Raw genomic sequence first — 22,442 nt, 5'->3', positions numbered from 1 at the left:
CAAGCACCTTGTCATCATCAGGGTTTATTTAATTCTAAAACATTAAAATACTCTCATTAAAAACTTCCACACACTCCGTAAAAAAATCCTAAATGACAAGATAACCCTGATGATGACGAGGCTCTTGTCGAATACGGTAGGTTAAATTGTATTAATAAACAAGTGGTTAAAACAAAGTTAATTAATTTTATAAATTTTATATATTAATTGTGAAATCAAACACATATTTTTAACAACCTATTATACTCAACAAATCTGTGTTTGACTTAACAATTAATACATAAATACGATATTGTAATCATTGTGATTTTTTTTCTTTTTTCAAGTATAGCAAAATCTTGATGGATGATGGATCTCTATTTAACAGACTTAGGATATAACAGAAAAAAATCCTGTCAAATGTCGAAGAAAAAAAAAATTTTTTCTTGGAAATAATTATATGGCTTTGAAAAGAGAAGAGTAATTGTAAGGTATAGAGTTATAACATATACAAAAAAAATTCTATATGTATTCTAAAAACAACAAAAATCCAATATACGAACATTCCTTTAAAAAAAATCGACATGTGACATCTCCACTGATGTGCAAAGGCAAATAGCCTTGAGTTAAAAACAGTAGTTTTGAGATAAACGAGTTCACAGCTAACTTAAAATGATGCTTTTTGCCAACACATGTATCAAATTAATACAATTTCGCGGGTATTTGGATAATGAATATCTCGGTAAAGGAAAGAGATAGAGCAAAATCTGTGATTGTATATGATAGAGACTAGTTTTAGGAATGCTTTAAGCCGTGTTACGCCAAACAGTCGCAACTTGAGTTGCGGCAAGTTGCCTTTACACATTAGTCCAGTGATCTCCGGTGGTATGAATTCTGTGCTTGCGAATATCCCCTTAACAGCTTTGGTGACTAGAATCAGTTCTGAGTACACAGTACATAGGTCATTAACGGCTGGGGTGACTAGAAGCAGTTTTTAATACACAGTACATAGGTCATTAACGGCAGGGGTGACTAGAAGCAGTTTTGAATACACAGTACATAGGTCATTAACGGCAGGGGTGACTAGAAGCAGTTTTGAATACACAGTACATAGGTCATTAACGACTGGGGTGACTAGAAGCAGTTTTGAATACACAGTACATAGGTCATTAACGGCAGGGGTGACTAGAATCAGTTCTGAGTACACATATTGAAAGCTGTCCCACCGCATGCCATGTTATACTTAAAACACAGTAAGGGACAATTTTTTTGTAGTACCTTTTGTTTGCACTTTTTGACTAAGTAGATTCTACTTAGCCCAAACATGCAAAAAAACATACAAAAAATGTCCCTTACTGTGTTTTAAGTTTGGACAGCCGATCTAGGCTTCCTTATAGATCTGCCCTTGCAAAGCAATTTTTTTCTGAGTACACAGTACATAGGTCATTAACAGCTTTGGTGACTGGAATCACTTCTGAGTACACAGTACATAGGTCATTAACGGTGTGCGACTAGAATCTGCCGAAGAATCTCTCGTTACGTCACGCAACTTTTTGCTAGCATTACAGTCCTGTTTCTGCCAGCCGACACAAAGCCCAGAATGCGTGCGGTGGCCATCTATCCGAGTCTTTGTTCCGTGGTAGCCGGTAGGTGTTATGAATAGTCCGTGGCGACATTTCTGTCGGACATTTATATCTCCACCGTAACCAACACAATGGCTAATGGTCAAACTAGTCTTGAGGCTTGGTCGAAAGCTTCTCAATCTGTCGTGCCTGGATAAATGTGGAGGTCCTCACCAAAAAGTCACATTTTCAATTTTGCACAAAAATATTTTTAATGCAAATCTAATGGTCAAACTAGTCTTGGGGCTTGATCGAAAGCTTCTCAATCTATCGTGCCTGGATAAATGTGAATGCCCTCACCAAAAAGTCACATTTCCAATATTGCTCAAAAATATTTTAAACGCAAATCTATTCTGTTTACTATATTTTTTGTCCTGCCTTTGGGGAATATGGGTACATTTATACTGTAGCCATATACTCCAAAGGGGTCGACCGTTTAAGGCCCCGCAATAATGCAGGGAACGAAAAATTTTTTATAGACTCATTTGAGTGTTCCCCTCCACGGAAATCTTTAGTAAAAGGCGAAAGATTTATTCGTATTGAAGGGAAACCAGAGTACGGATGAAGCGGTTCCCTCGGCTTATATACGCGAGCGACGCTCTTTTGTATGCGCGTTGCGAACAGATGTGGCGCCATCTAACTAAGACATAACGTACTCAATATTGTGAGCTTATTCCTTACGTCACTTTGCGGTAAAATCTATCAATTTTCAATTTAAGTTTTACTTGGTAAAAACTATTATTTCTTTAAATGTATTGTGACACGCGTTTCGATGCATAAAATGATGCGGAATGCTTCGAAACACGTGTCACAATAGTTTAAAAAAATAGTTGTATTTACATTTATTTTTTTGACATCTCAAAATAAATGCTGAATAATATGAAAGTCTGGTATTTACAGGGCTTATAGCTGTTTAAGTGATCACTTTACACACGTGCAACTTTCACCAATTCTAACCACGAATGACAATAGCACTACTCAAATTTCAAACTCCTAGATATGTGATCAATCTCATGACACAGTATATATGAGTTCGCATCAGCCATCTATGTTCAGATCTCGCATACAAATAAAAGAGTCTCTGCTTAATAAAAACTTCCCTCAATCCAACACAGATGGCTGTTGTGAACTGATATGTACTGTGTCACGATAGGATTAATCTCATAACTAACCATCACGCCGCTTCCCCGAAGGGGTAGGCAGAGAGAATAGAACGCCACACCACTCCGTCCTTGCAAACATTCTTCGCCTCTTCATACATAACAGCTAATTGTTTCGACTCCTAACCTGACCACTTTCAAGTATTTGGCATACTTGATCGTGCCAAGTTTTTCTCGGTCTCCCTCTGCTCCTTTTTCCAATTACATTCGCCTCGTAAATTTGTTTTACCGTTCTTTCCTCACTCATTCGTTCTACATGTCCAAACCAATCTCATAACTTCATAACACAGTATATATGAATTCACAACAGCTCGGCTGTCCAAACTCAAAACACAGTAAGGGACATTTTTTTATAGTATGTTTTTTTTGCATTTTTGGACTAAGTAGATTCTACTTAGTCCAAAAATGCAAAAAAACGCACTACAAAAAAAATGTCCCTTACTGTGTTTTAAATTTGGACAGCCGAGCTGTCTATGTTGTCTTTGCTTTCTTTTTGTTCTCTTTCCCGCCTGCCCACAGAGTCTCGGATTCTTCTTTTGTATTTAGTATGTCTTATACAGCATCTATTGTTGAGAGCCGCCGGTCTAGCGGTCTAACTGACGTAATGTGGCGGTATTTCTGTATCGCGAAAGCGGCCACCACCTTCTACCGCAAAACTGGTTTCTCGCTGTCGACTATCTCCCCGCCTAGACCAGCGGACCGCCGCATCGAAAGGACCGCACCGATCCAACGCGCCTCGCTCCCACGCCCATAGAAATGCCATCCCACCTTCGACGAGGTGGATGGATTCGATGGCGGATCGAAGTGGGAATAGTGAGGCTCGGGCTATATGGTGTAATGGTTTTTTCACAGTGACAAGATTCGATAAAATGACTTTCCACGCTTCGTGTTTGCTCTGTGTGTTAATAAAAACCCGTGGCTGGTCGGTGACCTTGTGAACCCGCCCGGGAGGCGGCTGCAGGTTGTCGGAAGGCTCCGATGTGAAGAGGGTTTAACTTAGAGACTGAAAAAGTAGTCGAGATGCAAGATCAAAGCTAGGTAGATCGGAATTTTTCGTCAAGAATTGAGGAGATGTCAAAGTTAGGGTTGTTTTCTCCATCGTTTTTTAAGATTGTAATAGGTTTGTGTCAAGGAAAAAGACGTATCTTGTGAAAAGGATTCGTAATAGGATATTATTCTTCCTGACTCTATCTTAATTTATCGTCTTTGAATACTGTTAGGGTCAGCTCTCCTCGTCTTCAGGTTGTAAGTCCTTCTATCATATACAGCGTCACCTAGGTCATGTCTTGGAATCATGTTATCATTATGTAGCATCCGTGAATTTTTTGGTCTTCCTCTAGATGTCTTTCCGTAACAGAATGTCGATGAATAATGGTTGAGTGGGAAATGCGATGACTGAACATTTTCTGCAAATGCCTTGGCACTGTTCCATGTCTGTCTGTTGTAGCGGACGGGGTTGTGGAAGCGTCTGTGTACCGGCCAACGTCGGGTTGGAATCCGGTCTAGCTAACTACTAACCCCTTTCACTGCCTACACTGGGACACTTTTTTTATAATGTACAAATTTGTAATTATTCAAATTAATACAATGACACAGATATTGAAAAGGTTTCAAATGTAAATTCACAGTAAAATCGGGATACACTTTTATTTCACATACTTATTCTAATAATTTTTAGCGACTTAATTCATAAAACTAAGGCTTCTCTAGGATTCTAGACTTCCTGACCTAAACCTCACTTGCAAAGCAAGACGAAGCCTAGATGCTTCTGTATCAGTTCCGGGATAGCAGTTGGCACAATATATTTTGACACACAGTATTGTTACTTTAAAAGAGGGTTTCCTGCAATAATAATAGAGGGGACGATCGAGGGAATAAACGCCAGAGGACGCCCACGCCGCGATACCTAAGCGACTTATACGAAGACATGGGCTGTTCAACGTATGAGGAGCTGAATGGAGTTTCGGAAAATATACCAGAATGGCAAAGGAGATGTTAGTTGTTGCTGCAGACGAATCCACTGGATTGAGATCAGAGAAGATTGATATCTGAAATTATTGTGTATGATAAATAAATTAGTACCCAAATTTGGCGTGAGGGACTGATAACTTTGCCTCCATATAATGGATAAATATCACGATGTGTGATTATTGGCTTATAAATTTATAAGAAAAATCACAAGTCTATCTATCGGTAGCATTCTTATTGAAATATGTAGAGAAATAAGGGATATACTTAAGATATTTTTATAAAACGAAAAACGTGCGTTCGCATACGTCATCGAATTTCCGTCATCGAACAGTAGTAGTAGTGTCTACTGTTTGTTTACCACTACACTACCATTTGTGTTATACAAATATGAGGGGAGGGGGGGGGGGTGGGAGGGTCGACCATAGACATTAACAAATAGAGCCGCCAATAATTTATCAATGTAACCAATATTAAAATAAGTCCATCGTTTCCGTGACGTCATTCATAGCCAACTTACGAAAATAACGTTTTTTCGAAGGCAAATTTTCCCCAAGAAAATGATGAATGAAAATATTGATTATATCGGCTGTTATAAACACAAAACGAGTCTAATACAATCCTTTATATGTTGAGTATGTTAAATTAGATATTCCTTCCGAGTGATAATACCCTATTGATCGGGTGCGACGCCCTGTGCGCTACTGGGAGCATAAAGGAGTCTGAACACATATTTCTCGCCCGTTCTCAGAAGCTAGGAAGATTCACACAGCCGCAATATTTAGTAAGAGTGATAATCGAAACGAATAACCGGTTCAATAAATTATTAATTAAGAAATAACACATGTAGATTTCATTGCCTGGCGCTATTGAGCGTTCGGTGAAAGTGAGCGTCGGGCGAATATGGCACCAATTAGATCCGAAAATAGAGGCAATAATGGCCGAATTGGCGTGCCTGGAACGGGGTATTGTGCCACCGTAGACGCAGATGTTAAAGAGCAAACAATAACACAATGTGTATTACTAATTCTCGATTTAAATGTGTTTGATAATAGGTAATGTTCCGCATGTGAGCGCGAACCGCTCATACGAGGGCCGACCCAAAAGTAACAATAAAAAGTAAGTTTTACACACTTAATTAAATGATTTTTTTTGAAAATTTACACACTTATGTACCATGTTATGAGCCGAAAAATAAAATTGGTTAAAAACGGTAATGTTTGGAAGTTTTTTTGACGTTTTTAGTCTCCCGATTTTTACGTTTCAGCGATTTTTTAAAAACAACTTTTTTTAAACAAAAAAAATTTATTAAAAACCTTTACTGACCCTCAAAATACATGTGCATTACACGCAATGCACTTGTTCCAGCGTTTTTACCACTGCCCAAAACAAGTAAAAAACTCTGAAATACTGATTGATTTCAAAGCTTTGAGTGACTCTTCTTGAACTTCTTGAATTGTTTGAAATCTCCTTCCTTTCAATTGCCTTTTCATCCTAGGAAAAAGAAACCTTCTTTAAACCACTTGTAAACTCTATCTTGACTAAGAGCTTGGTCGCCATAAGCTTGCTGAAGCAGTTTCAGTGTTTCTTGAGGTGATTTGCCTAGCAGGAAGCAGAATTTAATGTTTGCGCGCTGTTCCATTTGTTTACGTCAAAATTTCGCCGAAACGTAAAAATCGGGAGACTAAAAACGTCAAAAAAACTTCCAAATACTACCGTTTTTAACCATTTTTTTTTTATTTTTCGGCTCATAACATGGTACATAAGTGTGTAAATTTAAAAAAAAAAAAATTTAATTAAGTGTGTAAAATTTACTTTTTATTGTTACTTTTGGGTCGGCCCTCGTACACCGGTGCGTAGTGGTTCAATACATTCATGCGAAATGTAGTCGATTTTTATGTTATACCGAGATATCCCGGGATAAAGTGATGATATCCCGTATTATTGGGATGTCCCGGCATTAATTCGTCTTATAATTTAGGTTATTTTGTATGTGCTTATAAAAGGTAATGATTTGCATGTAAGCGCGAACTGCTCATACACCGGCGTGTAGTGGTTCAATACATTCATGCGAAATGTAGTCGATTTTTATGTTATACTGAGATATCCCGGGATAAAGTCTGATATCCCGTAATACCGGGATGTCCCGGCATTAATTAGTCTTATAATTTAGGTTATTTTGTATTTGCTTATAATAGGTAATGATTTGCATGTAAGCGCGAACTGCTCATACACCGGCGTGTAGTGGTTCAATACATTCATGCGAAATGTAGTCGATTTTTATGTTATACCGAGATATCCCGGGATAAAGTGATGATATCCCGTATTACCGGGATGTCCCGGCATTAATTTGTCTTCTAATTTTGGTATTTTTTATGTGCTTATAATAGGTAATGATTAGTATGTAAGCGCGAACTGCTCATACACCGGCGTGTAGTGGCTCAATATATTCATGCGAAATGTAGTCGATTTTTCTGTTATACCAAGATATCCCGGGATAAAATACAGTCTTCCAATTATACCGGGATGTCCCGGGATTAATTCAACCTAATATTTTTGCAATTTATGTATGGTTTTATAATAGGTAATGTTTCACGTGTGTTAAATAAATAAATACAATCAATACATTCATGTTAAAAGGAGTCGTTTTTTATGTTACACCGAGATATCCCGGGATGAAGTGAAGTCATACTGTTATACCGGGATGTCTTGGCACTAACTCGTCCTAGTATTTTTATAATTTATATGTGTTTTATATATATATTATGATGTAAATTAGCGGGTGCTGCTTAGTGAGTCATTAATCAAAAAAAATATTTTGGTAAAATACATGAAATTAGTATTCTTTTTTTCGGTAGTTGTTTTAACAATTTGGATCAACTGCTGATTTCAAAATACACCAGGCATTAGAAATTGAGTCCAGAAGTATAGTTAAAGCAATCAACCCTACATAGTTAAAAACATTGACTTTGCTATGGGATGCAGTCGAGAATACCTTAGTGCATATTTTTTAAAATAAAAAAAAATATTTAAAAACAAAAAATCTTTTCTGGCCGCCTTCAGAATATAGTTGCACGACTGGTCCGTTTTCGTATTGGGCAAAATCCACCTTTCTTTTTTCCGCTTGGTCAGTTATATTTCGGTCGGACGCCCTTGACTCGATTCGTGCAGTCGTTCCGTTAAATAAAAATACAATAAAATAAAATAAAATAAAATAAATAGATCTCCATAAGAGATACTCTATCAAGAGTAAGATATATTCATTTTTATTATTTGAGCTTATAATTTGACCAGATAATTTATTCACAACATTTTGAGTGTGTCCAAAAGCTTCTTTTCATCTCACCAAAAGATGTCTCTAGTGAAGTTCTAGTGATTCAAGAACAACGTTTCAAAATTGGTTCATATATATAGAACTTCCAAGAATTTGAGTAGTGTGGTTGTCAATAATGGGTAGAATTGGTGAATGTTACACGCCTGTAAAGTGATCACTTAAACCAGCCTATGACGGTCGTCAGCCTCGTAAATGCCCAGACTTCCATATTTTTCTTCACCTTTGATGAGATGTCAAAAAATAATATGAAAATAATTCCTGTAATTGGAGATAATCCAGATTTTGTGAACAAATATTTGGACACACTCAAAATGTTGTGAGATATATTCAATTTAACAAAACGTAATGTACCGTTTTATCAATATTACTAAGGATGTTAGTCAATTTAATTTGACGAGCATAAGTTTTGTCATATTATTATTATTAAACCACATCCGCTCCCTATGTGGAGCACACTAAGTCCACAAACTGTATCCAAGCTCTTCTGTCGGCTGCTAGCTCCTTTGCATCTTCCAAGTCAGATCCCCGTCCCGAAGTTCTGATGAGAACTGCCAACGAATTGTCAGCAGTGGTCGTCCTGGGCGGCGCGAACCTGATTCCTTGTCAAAGAGGCAAGCTTGATGGCAGCTCTCGGGAGGCATGCGGAGTACATGGCCAAGCCAACTGAATCACTTTTTCTTGACGACAGTTGTGATCAAGATTTGCTGCGTCCTATGCCTTATCTCTTCATTCCTCACAAAGTCAAACCACCGCGCGCCTAAAATTCTTCGCAGACATATATTCTCAAAGCTAAGTACACGGCTGCTCTGGACCATTGTAAGGTGCCATGTTTCGCAGCCGTATAAGAGAATAGGAGCAATGCAGGCATTGTCATATACTTGTATTATTATATTATACTCGTATCATATACCTACATATTATATATACTAAAATTACTTACATTTTTGTAAAAAAAAAGTAAAAAAGGAATATGTTATTTCACAAATTAAATGGCGAATCAATAAATAATATTAAAACGTTCACAATATGGAGATAGGTTAGAATATCATATTATCATATCGACCTTTCAAATCACTTTCATATACTTATGCCTTGCATCATACTGTAATCGCCAAATCTTCACACGAACAAATATTTTCTACGTTAAAAAAACGCAGCGTTCTCTCACATCGCATCGATCATTTTTTGCCAATTTTTCTCAATAAGTATGCCGTGGTAAATTCACCTATTGCAAATTAATACTGACAGAATTCAACGCATATTGTCTATTTTCGCTTACATAAAGGTGTTTTATTGTTTTTTTTTAGTTGGAAGAAAATATTTTTGTTTTTATTATTTACAAAAATATTTCAATTTCATACTATTTCTGTGGGCCTAAGCGGCTCATTATTGTGGTAGAGTGGGTTCGAACAGAGAAACTCTGACTCAAAAGTTCGTCACACTAACCACGGGACCACAACACGAAATTAATTGATTCGGCAGTCACTTTGTTGTAAAATCTATCCATTTTTAATTTAAGTTTTACTCGGTAAATACCAATATTTCTTAAAATCTATTGTAACACCTATTTCGATGCATTCCGCGTAATTTTCAAACACCGTACATATTTAAATGTATCCATTTTTAATTTAAGTTTTACTTGGTAAATACTACTATTTCTTAAAATCTATTGTGACACGTGTTCAGATGCGTTCCGCATCATTTTCGGTGTTTGAAAATGATGCGGAATGTATCAAAACACGTGCCGCAATAGATTTAAAAAAAATAGTGCTATATACCAAGTAAAACTCAAAAAAATAAATTGAATGGCTCTTTTCCTAAAAGAAAATGTCAGTTTCGAGTGTCCTTGTAAGGGGATACAACGAAATCGAGCTAAAACGCGTCCGAGCGAAAGTTTTCCCTGGTTCAGTCAATAAAACGTCTCTTTCAAACATTGCGCAACGCATCTCAGCAGTGACTTTCATTTTTTTGCGCGTGTTATAAAAATAATACGCGATTTATCTCCGCGTAACGTGTTTCCGAATGTAACATACGGAGAACGTAGGAATTCGGGTTTATGCAATCGATTATGTTCGATGCAAATCTCAATGTATGTATGCAAAATGATTTCTTAATTGGTTTATGGCCAACATTTTGAGTGTGTCCAAATACTTGTTCACAAAATCTGGATTATCTCCAATTACAGGAGTTATTTTCATATTATTTTTTTTTTTTGACATCTCATCAAAGATGAAGGATTTTTCCAAAGAGGAAGGATCATTTTTGGCATCTCATCAAGAACAAGGTTTCTAAATTGGTTCATATATATATGTAGAACTTCCGAGAATTTGAGTAGTGTGGTTGTCAATAATGGGTAGAATTGGTGAATGTTACACGTGTGTAAAGTGATCGCTTAAACCAGCCTATGACGGTCGTCAGCCCCGTAAATGCCCAGACTTCCATATTCTTCATCTTTGATGAGATGTCAAAAAATAATATGGTTTATGACCGTTAACAATTCAACGGTTCAATGAATCGAATGTGTCGGGTTGTGGGCCCGCGGTTAGTGTCGCGGACTCTTTATGTCAGAGTTTCTCGGTTCGAACCCACTCTACCACAATTTGATACCTATTTCTAATAACGAGCCGCTTAGGCTCACAGAAATAGTATGAAATTGAAATATTTGTGTGAATAATAAGAACCTTAAATCTGAGGAACATTTAAAGCAATTTCAAGAACTACTTGACCGAATCAAACCCTTATCCGCACCCAATGGTGCAAAGGGCACTGCATCATATAAACGCAGTGTTATTTTGATCGTTAACACGTGAAGGAAAGGTGATCAGCCCTCCGCTTCAGGAACCAGTCCAGAGTGAAAAAAACAGTTTTATTTATTTGACCCTCCTGGGAATCGAATCCGGGATCTCCAGGACGGTAGCCGAGCGTGGTAACTATTACACTACAGAAGCGAAGGAGTATTTAAAGCAATATATAATATATTGATATTGAAAGCTGTACCACCGCATGCCCAGATCTGATACAGAAGCATCTAGTCTTCCTGACAGATCTGCTCTTGCTAAGCATTTTTTTTTGTTGTTGCGAAAGTTACTAAGTTGCGAAATTTATTGAAAATATGAAACAATATAAAATTGCATCCCGATTTTAATAAAGTTATAATAATATTTAAAGCAATTTCAAGAACTACTTGAGTGAAACAGTATCCTAATTAATTTGCCTCGCCTTTTATTTGCTCGCTAGAAAATTGCCGACACCAACGCGCCATTGTCCTCAAAACAAGTTATGCGCAATTGTTAATTATTTCTACTTAGGTACTTTAATCGTTTAGAGCAGCGAATTATTTATGAAATTGTACCACGGCCGAAAGAAGGCGCCGGGAGGTGGATGGCATTGTGGATTATCTCGACAACAGAGTATAATAAAAACAATATCATCAACGGGTTACTACATGGGTCGGCAAAGTGTGGCTCCGGAGCTGCAGGCGGCTCTTTGACCATTTAATAATAATAATAAAAATAATAATAAACCCTCATCCACACCCCAATGGTGCATAGGGTACCAGTCCAGGGTAAAATCGAAAAAATATTAGAGTGAAAAATCAGTTATATTTATTTGCCCACCTCCGTAGTGTAATGGTAAGCATGCTCGGCTACCGTACTGGTGGTCCCGGGTTCGATTCCTAGAGGGGGTCCAATAAATATTCTTCAAACCCTCATCCGCACCCGATGGTGCATAGGGCACTGCTTCATATGAACACAGTGTTATCTTGATCGTTTACACACGAAGGAAAGGTGATCAGCCCTCCGCTTCAGGTACCAGTCCAGGGTAATATTGAATAAATATTATAGTGAAAAATCACTTATATTTATTTGACCCCCCCTGGGAATCGAACCCGGAACCTCCAGAACGGTAGCCGAGCGTGCTGACCATTACGCTAATAATCAAATAAGGGTGGTCAAATAATATTACAAGTAATGTGTGTGCGAATACATTCGTAAGATCTCCTTTCTGCCCAGTTATGTCGTATAATATATGACGCTACCTGGGCGGCCTGTGGGCGGACCAGTTATGAGTCCGCCCACATCCGCGGCCGAACGAGCAAGTATAGCTTGACAGAAACCAGATTCTAAACTGCCTATGTATCCATATCATATCCATAACTCCAATACACGATTCCGGTTAGGTGGCGATGCTTTGTGCAATTTCGCGTTTGAAATGTGTCATTTTGGTGTAGGCAAATGGTAGAATAGTAGAATATTGTGGATGAGTATCATCGTTGAACAAAAAACTAGACAAAAATATCGAAATCTTCTAGTACACAACTATGATACACGATTTACACACAACGAAGGCTTGATAGTCCCAAGAATTAACAGTAAATATGGGAATCGAACACTGCAATATTTCGTTCCGAATATTTTTAATTTGCTGCCGACGGAGGTAAGAGGTCGAAATAAAATATGGAACAAAGGCAAAAAAAAGGAATGGGTGAATGATCAAGGGTTAATTTTATGAAAATTGTAAAATGTTTATATTCTTAATTTTTCTCTTTTTTGTGTCTATATTAGGTTAAAATTGTTAAAAACAATAAAAAATGTATTTAAAAATAACTCCGCCGACAAGACACGCAAGGGTCTCTGCAATTTAAAAAAATATGTTTAAAATTGTGATTTAAATAAATCTGTACAATTTATGTTAATAAAAAAATATACTATATAAAAAAAAATAATCAAGTGCCTGACTGCGCTGAGAGCCGGACGCTAGTTCACGCCCATTTTTTTTAAAGAATATATTGTATATTGGATTGTTTCGACAAGTGTCACAACCCTCAGTAATGAAGACTAAGACGAAGAAGAAGATTTTTTGTTTGTTTTTTAGAATATCTATAGATTTTTCTAAACTCATTACCTTTCAATAACACTTTTCTTTTCTAAACCATATAATTATTTAAAGTAATAACTTATGTTTTCAATGCGAAAACGGTGTTTTATGAAAAAAAATAATTACGTAAAAAGTTGCGACTTAACGAATACTGGGCCTCAATTTAAATTTTATTTTTATAGAAATGTCAAATCGTAATAATTTTATTTACATGACCTGACGATGGAATGATTTTACGAAACTGGTAGTCACGAATAAGTGTTTATAAAAGTGGTATTACACAAAGTAAACAATGGGGGATAGGGAGAGTGTTTTTTTCTTCTTCTTAATATATGCATTTATTTGAAAAACGGGAGACGTTGCGTTCAATCCTCGTTGTTTACCGATTGATAACACGTTATTGCAACATTACGAATTAGATCGACAATTGAATTGTTTATCATATACGTACATGCGTTACATGCTAACCATTCACATACTTCATCAATCTTTGACATCCTTTTCTGATCATGTTACTGCTGTTCTTTGTTTATTTTCTATCCCTCACAGTCGCCCAACCAAAAATTAACCGCCTACCTCTGCGGAGAAGCGGCGTGATGGTTAGTTAGTTGGTTAGTTAAATAGGTGCCCGTTTTTCTTCTTCTTTCTTCTCCGTCTTACTTCTAGCTTCTTTTCATCTCACCAATAGATGTCTAGTGAAGTTCTAGTGATTCAAGAACAATGTTTCAAAATTGGTTCATATATATAGAACTTCCAAGAATTTGAGTAGTGTGGTTGTCAATAATGGGTAGAATTGGTGAATGTTACACGTGTGTAAAGTGATCACTTAAACCAGCCTATGACGGTCGTCAGCCCCTTAAATGCCCAGACTTCCATATTCTTCTTCATCTTTGATGAGATGTCAAAAAATAATATAAAAATGGAGTTTATTATTAGATTAAAACCAATATTTTTAGCTTTTCCACTTTTTTATTTGACCAGCGACCGGGTTTCGTCGTTACCGACATCATCAGACTGGTCTGACCAGTCTGATGATGTCGCTAACGACGAAACCCGGTCGCTGGTCAAATAAAACAGTGGAAAAGCTGAAAATATTGGTTTTAATCTAATAATAAATTAAAAATGCAATTCCATCACGAAGTGTCAGTGGATAATATAAATCTATTTAAAAATGGAGTGGACCAAACTCCTGATGAGCTTTATCTTGGAGCTGTTATTCATATCGCAGAAGAATCTGCCCGTCATTAAATGAGATGAGAGAGAAGATGAGTCTATAAATACCCGATAGTGATGTACCTAACCGATAACGAGTATTCGAATGACCTCATAGTGAGAACGATGGTGAACCAATCGTGACCGAAGCGGGTATTTATGTTGTGGAATACATTATACCGACTCGCGGAGCCATTATGCGATCTAACGGTGTTCGTTGTGCCGTCGCAGACATCAACAACTAGACTGCTAACTGTTTCTTTCTGTTTAATTGCTCACAGACCAGAGACAATTGTGGAATCGTCAAGCGTGGCCACTGGTAATACTAATCATAGACTAGCAACAAGTCATCTCTTCGGTGGCTGATTGATACTCGTATTCAGGAAACCTGTTAATATTTGACCTTGTAACGAAAACTCCATAGCCTGTATCGTACTGCCATTCAGTCAAAACTATCATTCATTTATGAAATCAACGTCGCTTCGTAAGTACGTGTTTATATTTTGAAATTTATGAAATTAAGCCAGGCTCATTGCCTGTATCGTACTGCCATTCAGTCAAAACTATCATTCATTTATGAAATCATGATCAAAATCATTCATGTATGTGTTTATTTTTTTAAATTTATAAAATTCAATAACTCAGTTTTAACCACTTTTTTATTAATACAATTTAACCTACCGGTTTCGACAAGAACTTTGTCATCATCAGGGTTTATTTTAATTCAAAAACATCAAAAACGATTTAGGATTTTTACAGAGTGTGTGGAAGTTTTTGGTGAGTATTTTAGTGTTTTTAATGTTTTTAATGGTTAAAACCATTACATAAAAAAAAGAGTTATTTAATTTTATAAAGTTTATAAAATGTGCCACAAAGTATCTGCGGAAAACATTCAAGTTTTTTTTCCACATTATATAATTAAAAAAAAAACCATTAACATGTTACGAAGTGAATGAACCTCTATATGCATTACGTATATGTAAAATAAAATAAAATAAATTTAAATATATTTTAATACACACACATATAAAACTAATTCTTCATACCTTTAACCTCAATAAATGGTGCATAGGGCACTGCATAGAAGCAGTGTAATCCCGGTCGTTAAATACAAAAAGGAAAGTAGATAAAAATATTTTGACACAGCTAGGAATCGAACCCGGTCTTCCGGGTTTTTCTTTACGTGTTACCGTAACTACTTGACTATGAAGGCGGATGTGTGTGTGTATATATATATATATATATATATATATATATATATATATATATATATATATATATATATATATATATATATATATATATATATATATATATAAATATATATATATATATATATATATATATATATATATATATATATATATATATATATATATATATAAATATATATATATATATATATATATATATATATATATATATATATATATATATATATATATATATATATATATATATATATATATATATATATATATATATATATATATATATATATATATATATATATATATATATATATATATATATATATATATATATATATATATATATATATATATATATATATATATATATATATATATATATATATATATATATATATATATATATATATATATATATATATATATATATATATATATATATATATATATATATATATATATATATATATATATATATATATATATATATATATATATATATATATATATATATATATATATATATATATATATATATATATATATATATATATATATATATATATATATATATATATATATATATATATATATATATATATATATATATATATATATATATATATATATATATATATATATATATATATATATATATATATATATATATATATATATATATATATATATATATATATATATATATAATATATATATATATATACATATATGTATTGCTAAAATACGAATGTTTGGTCATCTGGTATGTCCCTTAGAGAAAAAATAAAGAGTTTTCGCATTCGTGGAAGCCTGGGTGTAACTGGCATCAATAGTAAGGTCATGGAAAGGCAATTGAGATGGTATGAGCACATATGACGGAACATTGTAAACCTGGCGATCGCCATGGATGTTCCTTCAAAGCCATCTAGAGGAAGACCAAAAAGCAGTAGAAACCCGATAGAAGGCAGCAAGTCAAGGAGTCTTAATGATCTCGCCCCCTTGGGTGTACGTCGGGGACTGCAACCATCCCGATGTGGTTCTAACGCGCTGCCAAAGTTGAAAAATCTAATATTCGCTAATCGTCTTAATCCATAATTTTCCCGGTATAAACTTTTCATTATTCACTCGAAGACACGATTACGTATCGACCAGCCAACTCTTAGCCTGGAGATAGGCCGACATCGCATTACGTCAGCGCATCGCGTGGGGGTCCCCTACCCGGTTCGCGGATTCGCCAACCTTCCCCGGTTTGGGAGGCGGCATTGCGGACTCCTTGTATGGCAGCCTGGTGGGCCACTAACCTGTCCCACACGGTTGGGAAATCAACCGAGAATACTGTCAGGCGTTTGCGAGCGACGCGGTGTACGATGCCGACTCATGTGATCCTGGTAGCTGAGCGAATATTTAAGCAATTTTTATTTTTTGTTTACTTATTTATGTAATAATACAAAAAATATTTATTTACCTATATCGGTCACTCCTTTCAACAACGTCATATATAAAAAAAACTTGATTTTTTAGGAGATCGTTTTTAAAGTTTAAAAATATAATGAAATTTATTAAAAATAAATATCAAGCCACTTATTGAACTTTCTGCCCTGTAGCAGGTAAATATTAAATTGAAAATATGTCGCTTTTGCTGGGATATAGTACATTTTCTGGGCATTCCGAAAACATGCAAAAATTAAAATTGTCGATTTTTGAAATACGACGTTGTTGAAAGTTGAGTGAGCGATATTACAGTGGAAGTCGGTTATAACGCGAGTTTGTTAGTTTCCATTCCGTAGTGTAATGGTCACCACGTTCGGTTACCATGCTAGAGGTCCTGGGATCGATTCCCAGGACGCACTCAAAACGTTGAAAATTATGAATTTATGCGAACAATTTGATTTCTGTAAAATTCCCAACTATACGTATTTAAAAAAAATATATAATTAAAATCTAATGTCCGCCTCCGTAGTGTAATGGTCAGCACGCTCGGCTACCGTTCTAGAGGTCCCGGGTTCGATTCCCAAGGGCGGTAAAATAAATATAAGTGATTTTTTCACTGTAATATTTATTCAATACTACCCTGGACTGGTACCTGAAGCGGAGGGCTGATCACCTTTCCTTCATATGTAAACGATCAAGATAACACTGCGTTTATATGACGCAGTGCCCTATGCACCATTGGGGTGCGGATAAGGGTTTTATTATTATTATAAAATCTAACTTTGTTTTAAAATCACTTTAAATATTTAAATCACTATAAATATATAAAGTCGATGATATATTTTGCATTTTCACTGGTTCATTTATAGTGATTTTAAAACAAAGTTACATTTTAATTATCAAATGGAAAATCACAAAGTTAGTGTTTCAAATATAAATTATGTATTTTTTTATTGATCATCATAACCGAATTCTACTGTACGAGGTTTTGAAGCAGGTAAGGTTACACTATTTAGGTATTTAGAGAGTTCATACTGCATACAATTTGAAGACGTGGTGGGTGTAGTCCTTAGTGGGGCTGTCAATGTCATTTTTACGCGCTTAGCAGTGCAATATCCGCGACATTATTTTTAGCCTCGAATTTTCATTTTAATATTGCAGTGTGGGTATAAGCAGTATTTGTCTCTTCAAATACCACTTGAAAATAAGAATAATTATCATCGATTCAACATTTTTGGGTCTGCCCAAATCCTTGTTCACAGTTTGTAAAATAATCCGGTTAGGATCTCGCATACATCTGAATTAGAGGAAGGGTCTCCGCTAAAAACTAATCTTAGATGGATCCAGTGAACTCACACTTAAAGCGTCATGATATTTATGATATGTGTCCCTCTCCAAGCACAAGAGCTTAGTCTCTTTATTGGAGAGAAGTGCGTTATTAATTTAACGATTTTAATGTAGAAAAGTCTAGAAAATTAATAAAATTATAAAAAAAGACTCTTGTTTATATGTTTATACGAGTATAAATGTATATATATATATATATATATATATATATATATATATATATATATATATATATATATATATATATGTATATATATATGTATATATATATGTATATATATATATTTATATATATATGTTTATATATATATATACATATATATATATACATGTATATATATATATATATATAAACATATTTATATATATATGTTTATATATATATATATATACATATATATATATACATATATATATATATATATATATATATATATATATATATATATATATATATATATATATATATATATATATATATATATATATATATATATATATATATATATATATATATATAAATATACATATATTAAATGTACGTGGTGTGGTTGTCAATCATGGGTAGAATGGTAAATGTTACACGTGTATACAGTGATCACATCGCTCACTCCTTTCAACAACGTCATATATCAAAAATCGACAATTTTCAGTTGTGTATGTTTTCGGAATGCCCAGAAAATGTACTATATCCCAGCAAAAGCGGCGTATTTAAAACTCAATATATACCCGCTACAGGGCAGAAAGTGTTGTTTTTGACTTTTTCAATAAAAGGTATTGTTTAATTATTTTTATAAATATACTAAATATTTTTAAAATGGAGAAAAATCATTCAGGTTTTACCTAAAAAGATCTGTTGCACAATAAAAAGTTCAATAAGTGGCTTGATATGTATTTTTAATACATTTTATTTTATTTTAAAACCTAAAAAACGTTCTCCTGAAAAAACAAGTTTTTTGATATATGACGTTGTTGAAAGGAGTGAGCGACATGTGATTTGTTTGTCTTGCAGCGGTATTCTGGTGTCAACCATACATTTAATAATAAACTGATAAACTTTGACCAGCCTATGACAGGTCATAAGCTCTGTAAATACTTAGACTTCCATATTATTATTCATCTTTGCTGCGATTTCGAAACAAAATATGTCTGTTGTCGCTGTTTAGGCACAAGTTTTCTCTTATGGTCATCGTCGTCTTACCAGTATAGATCGCTTACGCAAGTACAGGCCGTCTCGGTTATCAGTGCCGACGCAATTTATTACGGCTTGTTGTTCCTTTCCCCGCGATGCCATGATGGTTCTACTTTCGGTTTTGCGCTGCGTCAATTCATGCAGGAAATCGCTGCGGACGCCGATTTCTCGTTCCAGTCGAGCTAAAGAGCCGAGAGTTTCTGTAACAATGCTATGGCATAGGTTGTCGTATCGATATTTGACGGATTCATTTAGAGAAACTATAGTAAAGGTATTAATTATATTAGTAATTTTTCCTCCATTAAATTATTTATACAAAGAAGAACTAAGAAAAACAAGAAAGATTTGCTGGTGATAGGTACTAGTGCAATTCCACGGGAATAGTATGGGTGGCACAGATCACTTTCTGTCAATATTGATGAAGACAGAGCACCAGAACGATTCTGAATCTGAGTCAGAATAATACTTCTTTACTTTTTGTATATTTAATAAAAAAAAAGTTATGTTATTTAAAAAAAAAAATGTTATGTTACCAGGTAGTTTATTTAAAATCTTTCTTAATATAAATTAATAAAACAAAATGCTTTGAAATAAACTTTTGTATCTATTGAAAGCTGTCCCACCGCATGCCCAGATCTGATACAGAAGCATCTAGGCTTCCTGACAGATCTGCTCTTGCTAAGCAATTTTTTTTTTAACTAAGTTGCGAAATTTATTGAAAATGTGAAACAACATAAAATTGTATCCCGATTTTACTATGAATTTACATTTAAAAGCTTTCAATATACCTGTCACTGCCAATCTAAATAATACAAGGCTGTAAGTCCATCACCAAATTTTCTAGAAGTTCCCCAGTGTATGCAGTGAAAGGGATTAGTGTTTAGTTCAATTAGTCAGCTAGATCCGATTACGACTCGACGTTGGCCGGCACACAGACGCCCACAACCCCGACCAGCACAGCAGACAGACACGGAACAGTGCAAAGACAACACGGAACAGTGCAAAGACAACTTTTGTATCTGTAACTAACTTTTCCAATCTCATTCTAAGAATCAAAAGTGACTATCTGCATTTTTTCCTAGATAAATGCCTGGGAAAAGTGACCAGCTGCTTTAAGTAATTTTAAAAACTTTAGGAAGAAAATTTTCAAAAATATTATTTACTCATTTCAATATTGGCAAACATCTCTTTTCACACGAAAATAATCACAATCGTGAATACATTATTTCTTTGTTTTTAATTGATGACAAAAGTGTAAAAACGGTTAAAAAACGTGATCATTGACTATTTGATATCTTACTAGCTTAATATTGCCCTGAAATAATCCCAAAGGATTTTAAACTTGGAAGTATAATATATTGATTTAGTAAAAATGACTAACTGCATTGATGTTTATTTTCTTGCCAAGCAAAAGTGACTTAAATGGCCCTCCTGAACATTTTACGTTTTGTCAGTTGGTCACTTTCTCTTGTACGACTACGATATTTAAAGAAGACCTTTGGGTTTGGGAATGGGTATATAGAGTCCGGGATGTTGGCCTGTCGGTGCGGGTAGTTTCCCTAGTAGGGTTACCAATATTCCTGCCGCTGTCAGAACACGGTGGTAGATTGTACACGCTGGTTAGTTTTGACTTACATGCCCCGCTGACAGTGATAGGGACTTTGAAAGCATTAGTAATGTTTTTTTTACCGCGACAATCTTGATGATTAATAAAATACGGTCTTTAGATTTCAAAGAAGATGATATTTTTGTTGTTGAATGGATGCATCCGAATGAAAACCAAGAAAATAAACAAATTACTCCAATATTTATTAAATATTCCCCTGGACTGGTACCCGAAGCGAAGGGCTGATGATAATCTTGCCTTCGTACAAGTAACATAATCTAAAAATTGCATCAATATAATGCAGTGCCCTATGCACCATTGGGTGCGGGAAACGATCAGCAGTCCTGTATCATGTTGTGAAAAACTTAAAAATGAATTAAACTTAAAAAATAAAACATTTTCTTATTTGTGACGTCATCATATGTTTTATAACACTAGTCGCAGAGCGGTATTTTCTCTCGCTCTAATGCCCGCCCGTGACCGTATACGCGTCTCGCTCCGGCGGCTTTCTAGACAACGCGCTTGGCGGTCATAGATTTTAATTATTTTTAAAAATTATTAATAACTAATTGCAGTTCTGTAATGGGTGCGAAATTATGCAAGTCATAAATTTTTAAAAGGCGTTATTTTAAAAACTAAACTAACTGACCATCACCGGCACCGTGGCGTAGTTGGGTAGACGCTCGACTGCAAAACTGGCGTCGCGGGTTCTATTCCCGCCGATGATCAAGAATTGATGACATGATCTTTGCACATCTTTGACGTCTTTCTGCTTCACCTATCATTTCCTCGGTCTTCCTCTGGATGACTTTCGAGGAAGATCCATTTCTATTGCCCGGTCAACTACATGTTCGGGTTCTCTGCGTCCTAAGGTGGAGACTGACCGGAGCATTTCGTCGTAACATAACGTCGTAACATCGCTCGCGCCGAGCATCACCGAGCATCCAAAACTATGGATGGAGCGCTCGATTCGGTGTACTGACTGCCTGAATGCTCGCATCGTAACGTGTCACGTTACGACGAAATGCTCCGGTCAGTCTCCACCTCTATATGCCCATACCATCTCAATTGTCCTGTACCTTCCTACTGATGTCTGTTACGTCCAGGCTTCCACGAAAGCGTGAACTATTTCTTTTATCTCTAAAAGACACTACCGCTGACCATCTAAGCATTCGCGTTTCAGCGGATTCTAGTTGCCTAGAGAAGGTGCTATACATCGTCCAGCATTCGGAGCTGTATAGGAGGGCGGGTCTGACATTTGATTGGTAGACTTTTCTCTTTAATTTTTATGGCATTTTTGGATCGCAAAGGACTCCCATCACGGATTGGAATTTCATCCACCCCACACTTATTCTGTGCGATACATCCACTGTGCGATACATCTGCTGCAATACATTCTGTGCGATACCCTCCATCCCTATGCATAATGGACCCTAGGTACTCGTCTTTCCGCCAAGAATATGGCAGATGTAACACTATTGGAGTAGGTTTGCGTCAAATTA

General features: G+C 35.3%; 1 protein-coding gene and 1 non-coding gene across 3 annotated transcripts in view; one reads left to right on the top strand and one right to left on the bottom strand.

Moving 5' to 3' along the window:
- The window catches only part of pot (zona pellucida domain protein papillote), an 86,503-nt gene that overhangs the window by 8,088 nt on the left and 55,973 nt on the right, over nucleotides 1–22,442 (top strand). The window lies entirely within an intron of this gene.
- On the bottom strand, nucleotides 2,043–2,160 carry LOC148302319 (U5 spliceosomal RNA). The gene has a single exon (XR_015838661.1). It is a non-coding gene; the product is annotated as a U5 spliceosomal RNA (small nuclear RNA).

Source organism: Brachycentrus maculatus, unplaced genomic scaffold, assembly GCF_059751285.1.
Source record: "Brachycentrus maculatus isolate JH-2025_06_01 unplaced genomic scaffold, ASM5975128v1 h1tg000459l, whole genome shotgun sequence".
Classification (NCBI taxonomy): Eukaryota; Metazoa; Arthropoda; class Insecta; order Trichoptera; family Brachycentridae; genus Brachycentrus; species Brachycentrus maculatus.
The sequence above is the reverse complement of the archived record's forward strand: the minus strand, read 5'-3'. Positions and strand labels throughout refer to the sequence as shown.